This window comes from Melospiza melodia, chromosome 4 (assembly GCF_035770615.1).
Source record: "Melospiza melodia melodia isolate bMelMel2 chromosome 4, bMelMel2.pri, whole genome shotgun sequence".
NCBI lineage: Eukaryota > Metazoa > Chordata > Aves > Passeriformes > Passerellidae > Melospiza > Melospiza melodia.
In genome coordinates, this window is record NC_086197.1 from 31,314,539 (window position 1) to 31,321,739 (window position 7,201).

Here is a 7,201-nt window from a genome sequence, read left to right on the forward strand (position 1 = left end):
TTTGATAGTACCAAGTGGCTCCTGCAATCTGCCATCAAAAAGTTGGCAGGCGAGTTTTGTTTTCCAGGGTAACGCGCCGTTGTTTTTGTTTAGAGGCCTGTGGCTGGGAGTGTCCGCCTGTCCTCTTAGAATCTACGTTACGCAGCATGGTTCCCAGAGCCAAGGTGGCACCAGTGCCAAGTTGGGCTGGTTTGATAGTAGCAAGTGGTTCCTGCAATCTGCCATCCAGAAGAGGGGCAGCTTACTTTTGTTTGCCAGGGAAACGGGCCGAGGTATTTCTCTGGGGGCCTATGGCAGGGAGTGACCGGCCGGCTCCTGAAAAGCTAAGATAGGCAGGATGTTTACCAGACCCATGATGGCACCAGTGCCAAGTTGGGCTAATTTGATACTACCAAGTGGCTCCTGCAATCTGCCATCCAGAATCGGGGGTGCTTACTTTTGTTTTCCAGGGAAACGGGCCGAGGTTTGTGTCTGGGGGTTTATGGCTGGGAGTGACCGGCTGGCTCCTGAAAAGCTACGATAGGCAGGATGGTGACCAGACCCATGGTGGCACCAGTGCCAAGTTGGGCTGGTTTGATAGTACCAAGTGGCTCCTGCAATCTGCCATCAAAATGTTGGCAGGCGAGTTTTGTTTTCCAGGGAAAAGCGCCGTTGTTTGTGTTTGGGCGCCTGTGGCACGGAGTGGCCGGGTGGCTGCTTAGAATCCACGATACGCAGGATGGTTCCCAGACCCATGGTGGCACCAGTGCCAAGTTGGGCTGGTTTGACACTACCAAGTGGCTCCTGCAATCTGCCATCCAGAATCGGGGCAGCTTAATTTTGTTTGCCAGGGAAACGGTCCGAGGTTTGTGATGGGGGCCTATGGCTGGGAGTGACCGGCTGGCTCCTGAAATGGTACAATTGGCAGGATGGTTCCCAGACCCATAGTGGCACCAGTGCCAAGTTGGGATGATTTGATAGTACCAAGTGGCTCCTGCAATCTGCCATCAAAAAGCTGGCAGGCGAGTTTTGTTTTCCAGGGAAAAGCGCCGTTGTTTGTATTTGGGGGCCTGTGGCTGGGAGTGGCCGCCTGGCGCCTTAGAATCTACGTTACGCAGCATGGTTCCCAGACCCAAAGTGGCACCAGTGTCAAGTTGGGCTGGTTTGATAGTACCAAGTGGCTCCTGCAATCTGCCATCCAGAAGCGGGGTAGCTTACTTTTGTTTGCCAGGGAAACGGGCAGAGCTTTCTGTCTGGGGGCCTATGGTTGGGAGTAACCGGCTGGCTCCTGAAAAGCTACGATAGGCAGGATGGTTCCCAGATCCAAGATGGCACCAGTGCCAAGTCGGGGTGGTTTGATGGTGCAACGTGGCTCCTGCAATCTGCCATCCTGACGCGGGGCAGCGGATTTTTGTTTCCAAGAGAAATGGTCCGTGGTTTGTTTTTGGGGCTATATGGCTGGGCGTGGCCTGCTGGCTCCTTAAAAAGCTACGATAGGCAGGATGGTTCCCTGACCCAAGGTGGCACCAGTGCCAAGTCGGGCGGTTTTCATAGTACAAAGTGCGTCCTAAAATTTGCCACCCAGAAGAGGGGCAGTTGAGTTTTGTTTACCAGAGAAAAGGGCCGTGGTTTGTTTTTGGGGGCATATGGCTGATAGTGGCCGTCTGGCGCCTGAAAATCCACGATAGGCAGGATGGTTCCCAGACCAGAGGTGGCACCAGTGCCAAGTCGGGCTGGTTTGATAGTACTAAATAGCACCTGCAATCTGCCATGCAGAAGCGGGGCAGCTTACTTTTGTTTGCCAGGGAAACGGGCCGAGGTTTGTGTCTGGGGGCCTATGGCTGGGAGTGACCGCCTGGCTCCTGAAAAGCTACGATAGGCAGGATGGTTACCAGACCCATGGTGGCACCAGTGCCAAGTTGGGCTGGTTTGATAGTACCAAGTGGCTCCTGCAATCTGCCATCAAAAAGTTGGCAGGCGAGTTTTGTTTTCCAGGGAAAAGCGCCGTTGTTTGTGTTTGGGGGACTGTTGGTGGGAGTGGCCGGCTGGCTCCTTAGAACACACAATACGCAGGATGGTCCCAGACCCAAGGTGGCACCAGTGCCACGTCGGGCTGGTTTGATGGTGAAAAGTGGCTCCTGCAATCTGCCATCCTGAAGCGGGGTAGCTTACTTTTGTGTGCCAGGGAAACGGGCCGAGGTTTATGACTGGGGGCCTAGGGCTAGGAGTGACCGGCTGGCTCCTGAAAAGCAACAATAGGCAGGATGGTTCCCAGACCCAAGGTGGCACCAGTGCCAAGTTGGGCTGGTTTGATGGTACCAACTGGCTCCTGCAATCTGCCATCTAAAAGTTGTCAGGCGAGTTTTGTTTTCCAGGGAAAAGCGCCGTTGATTTTGTTTGGAGGCCTGTGGCTGGCAGTGGCTGCCTGTCGTCTTAGAATCCGGGTTACGCAGCATGGTTCCCAGAGCCAAGGTGGCACCAGTGCCAAGTTGGGCTGGTTTGATGGTGCAAAGTGGCTCCTGCAATCTGCCATCCAGAAGTGCGGTAGCTTACTTTTGTGTGCCAGGGAAACAGGCCGAGCTTTGTGTCTGGGGGCCTATGGCTGGGAGTGACCGGCTGGCTCCTGAAAAGCTACGATAGGCAGGATGGTGACCAGACCCATGGTGGCACCAGTGCCAAGTTGGGCTGGTTTGATAGTACCAAGTGGCTCCTGCAATCTGCCATCAAAAAGTTGGCAGGCGAGTTTTGTTTTCCAGGGAAAAGCGCCGTTGTGTGTGTTTTGGGGCCTGTGGCTGGGAGTGGCCAGCTGGCTCCTTAGAATCCACGATACGCAGGATGGTTCCCAGACCCAAGGTGGCACCAGTGCCAAGTCGGGCTGGTTTGTTAGTACCAAGTGGTTCCTGCAATCTGCCATCCAGAAGCGGGGCAGCTGAATTTTGTTTGCCAGAGAAAAAGGCCGTTGTTTGTGTTTCGGGGCCTGTGGCTGGCAGTGGACGGCTGGCTCCTGAAAATCCATGATACGCAGCATGGTTCCCAGACCCAAGGTGGCACCAGTGCCAAGTAGGGCTGGTTTCATAGTACCCAGTGGCTCCTGCAATCTGCCATCCAGAAGAGGGGCAGTTGAGTTTTGTTTTCCAGAGAAAAGGGCCGTGGTTTGTGTTTGGGGCCTATGGCTGAGAGTGACCGGCTGGCTCCTGAAAAGCTACGATAGGCAGGATGGTGACCAGACCCATGGTGGCACCAGTGCCAAGTCGGGCTGGTTTGATAATACTAAATAGCTCCTGCAATCTGCCATCCAGACGCGGGGCAGCGGATTTTTGCTTGCTGGAGAAAAGTTCCGTGGGTTTTTTTTGGGGGTATATGGCTGGACGTTGCCGGCTGACTCCTTAAAAACATCGATACGCAGGATGGTTCCCTGACCCAAGGTGGCATCACTGCCAAGTCGGGCTGTTTTCGTAGTACCAAGTGCGTCCTGCAATTTGCCATCCAGAAGAGGGGCAGTTGAGTTTTGTTTACCAGAGAAAAGGGCCGTGGTTTGTGTTTGGGGGCATATGGCTGAGAGTGGCCGGCTGGCGCCTGAAAATCCACGATAGGCAGGATGGTTCCCAGAGCCAAGGTGGCACCAGTGCCATGTTGGCCTGGTTTGATAGTACCATGTGGCTCCTGCAATCTGCCATCCAGAAGCGGGGCAGCTTACATTTGTTTGCCAGGGAAACGGGCCGAGGTATTTGTCTGGGGGCCTATGGCTGGGAGTGACCGCCTGGCTCCTGAAAAGCTACGATAGGCAGGATGGTGACCAGACCCATGGTGGCACCAGTGCCAAGTTGGGCTGGTTTGATAGTACCAAGTGGCTCCTGCAATCTGCCATCCAGAAGCGGGGTAGCTTACTTTTGTTTGCCAGGGAAACGGGCAGAGCTTTCTGTCTGGGGGCCTATGGTTGGGAGTAACCGGCTGGCTCCTGAAAAGCTACGATAGGCAGGATGGTTCCCAGATCCAAGATGGCACCAGTGCCAAGTCGGGGTGGTTTGATGGTGCAAAGTGGCTCCTGCAATCTGCCATCCTGACGCGGGGCAGCGGATTTTTGTTTCCAAGAGAAATGGTCCGTGGTTTGTTTTTGGGGCTATATGGCTGGGCGTGGCCTGCTGGCTCCTTAAAAAGCTACGATAGGCAGGATGGTTCCCTGACCCAAGGTGGCACCAGTGCCAAGTCGGGCGGTATTCGTAGTACAAAGTGCGTCCTAAAATTTGCCATCCAGAAGAGGGGCAGTTGAGTTTTGTTTACCAGAGAAAAGGGCCGTGGTTTGTTTTTGGGGGCATATGGCTGATAGTGGCCGTCTGGCCCCTGAAAATCCACGATAGGCAGGATGGTTCCCAGACCAGAGGTGGCACCAGTGCCAAGTCGGGCTGGTTTGATAGTACTAAATAGCACCTGCAATCTGCCATGCAGAAGCGGGGCAGCTTATTTTGTTTGCCAGGGAAACGGGCCGAGGTTTGTGACTGGGGGCCTATGGCTGGGAGTGACCGCCTGGCTCCTGAAAAGCTACGATAGGCAGGATGGTTACCAGACCCATGGTGGCACCAGTGCCAAGTTGGGCTGGTTTGATAGTACCAAGTGGCTCCTGCAATCTGCCATCAAAAAGTTGGCAGGCCAGTTTTGTTTTCCAGGGAAAAGCGCCGTTGTTTGTGTTTGGGGGACTGTGGGTGGGAGTGGCCGGCTTGCTCCTTAGAACACACGATACGCAGGATGGTTCCCAGACCCAAGGTGGCACCAGTGCCACGTCGGGCTGGTTTGATGGTGAAAAGTGGCTCCTGCAATCTGCCATCCTGAAGCGGGGTAGCTTACATTTGTGTGCCAGGGAAACGGGCCGAGGTTTATGACTGGGGGCCTAGGGCTAGAAGTGACTGGCTGGCTCCTGAAAAGCAACAATAGGCAGGATGGTTCCCAGACCCAAGGTGGCACCAGTGCCAAGTTGGGCTGGTTTGATGGTACCAACTGGCTCCTGCAATCTGCCATCTAAAAGTTGTCAGGCGAGTTTTGTTTTCCAGGGAACAGCGCCGTTGATTTTGTTTGGAGGCCTGTGGCTGGCAGTGGCTGCCTGTCATCTTAGAATCCGGGTTACGCAGCATGGTTCCCAGAGCCAAGGTGGCACCAGTGTCAAGTTGGGCTGGTTTGATAGTACCAAGTGGCTCCTGCAATCTGCCATCCAGAAGCGGGGCAGCTTACTTTTGTTTGCCAGGGAAACGGGCCAAGGTATTTGTCTGGGGACCTATGGCTGGGAGTGACCGGCTGGCTCCTGAAAAGCTACGATAGGCAGGATGGTTCCCTGACCCAAGGTGGCACCAGTGCCAAGTCGGGCGGTTTTCGTAGTACAAAGTGCGTCCTAAAATTTGCCATCCAGAAGAGGGGCAGTTGAGTTTTGTTTACCAGAGAAAAGCCCGTGGTTTGTTTTTGGGGGCATATGGCGGATAGTGGCCGTCTGGCCCCTGAAAATCCACGATAGGCAGGATGGTTCCCAGACCAGAGGTGGCACCAGTGCCAAGTCGGGCTGGTTTGATAGTACTAAATAGCACCTGCAATCTGCCATCAAAAAGTTGGCAGGTCAGTTTTGTTTTCCAGGGAAAAGCGCCGTTGTTTGTGTTTGGGGGACTGTGGCTGGGAGTGGCCGGCTGGCTCCTTAGAACACAGGATACGCAGGATGGTTCCCAGACCCAAGGTGGCACCAGTGCCAAGTCGGGCTGGTTTGATAGCACCAAGTGGCTCCTGCAATCTGCCATCCAGAAGCGGGGCAGCTTACTTTTGTTTTCCAGGGAAACGGACCGAGGTTTTTTTCTGGGGGCCTATGGCTGGGAGTGACCGGCTGGCTCCTGAAAAGCTACGATAGGCAGGATGGTGACCAGACCCATGGTGGCACCAGTGCTAAGTTGGGCTGGTTTGATAGTACCAAGTGGCTCCTGCAATCTGCCATCAAAAAGTTGGCAGGCGAGTTTTGTTTTCCAGGGAAAAGCGCCGTTGTGTGTATTTTGGGGCCTGTGGCTGGGAGTGGCCAGCTGGCTCCTTAGAATCCACGATACGCAGGATGGTTCCCAGACCCAAGGTGGCACCAATGCCAAGTCGGGCTGGTTTGTTAGTACCAAGTGGTTCCTGCAATCTGCCATCCAGAAGCGGGGCAGCTGAATTTTGTTTGCCAGAGAAAAGGGCCGTGGTTTGTGTTTGGGGCCTATGGCCGAGAGTGACCGGCTGGCCCCTGAAAATCCACGATAGGAAGGATGGTTCCCAGATCCAAGGTGGCAGCAGTGCCATGTTGTGCTGGTGTGATAGTCCCAAGTGGCTCCTGCAATCTGCCATCAAAAAGTTGACAGGCGAGTTTTGTTTTCCAGGGAAAAGCGCCGTTGTTTGTATTTGGGGGCCTGTGGCTGGGAGTGGCCGGCTGGCTCCTTAGAATCCACGATACGCAGGATGGTTCCCAGACCCAAGGTGGCACCAGTGCCAAGTCGGGCTGGTTAGATACTACCAAGTGGTTCCTGCAATCTGCCATCCAGAAGCGGGGCAGCTTACTTTTGTTTGCCAGGGAAACGGGCCGTGGGTTTTGTTTGGGGGCATATAGCTGAGAGTGGCCGGCTGGCCCCTGAAAATCCACGCTAGGCAGCATGGTTCCAGGATGCAAGGTGGCACCAGTGCCAAGTCGGGCTGGTTTGATGGGTCAAAGTGGCTCCTGCAATCTGCCATCCAGAAGCGGGGCAGCTGATTTTTGTTTGCCAGAGAAAAATTCCGTGGATTGTTTTTGGGGGCATATTGCTGGGATTGGCCGGCTGGCTCCTTAAAATGCTCGATACGCATGATGGTTCCCAGGCCCAAGGTGTCACCACTACCAAGTCGGCCTGCGGTTTTAGTATCAAGTTCATCTTGCAATTTGCCATCCAGAAGAGGGGCAGTTGAGTTTTGTTTGCCAGAGAAACGGGCCGAGGTTTCTGTTTGGGGGCATATGGCTGAGAGTGGCCGGCTGGCCCCTGAAAATCCACGATACACAGCATGGTTCCCAGATCCAAGGTGGCACCAGTGCCAAGTTGGGCTGGTTTGATAGTCCCAAGTGTCTCCTGCAATCTGCCATCCAGAAGCGGGGCAGCTTACTTTTGTTTGCCAGAGAAATAGGCCTAGGTTTTTGTTTGGGGGCCTGTGGCTAGGAGTGGCCGGCTGGCTCCTAAGAATCCACGATTCGCAGGAT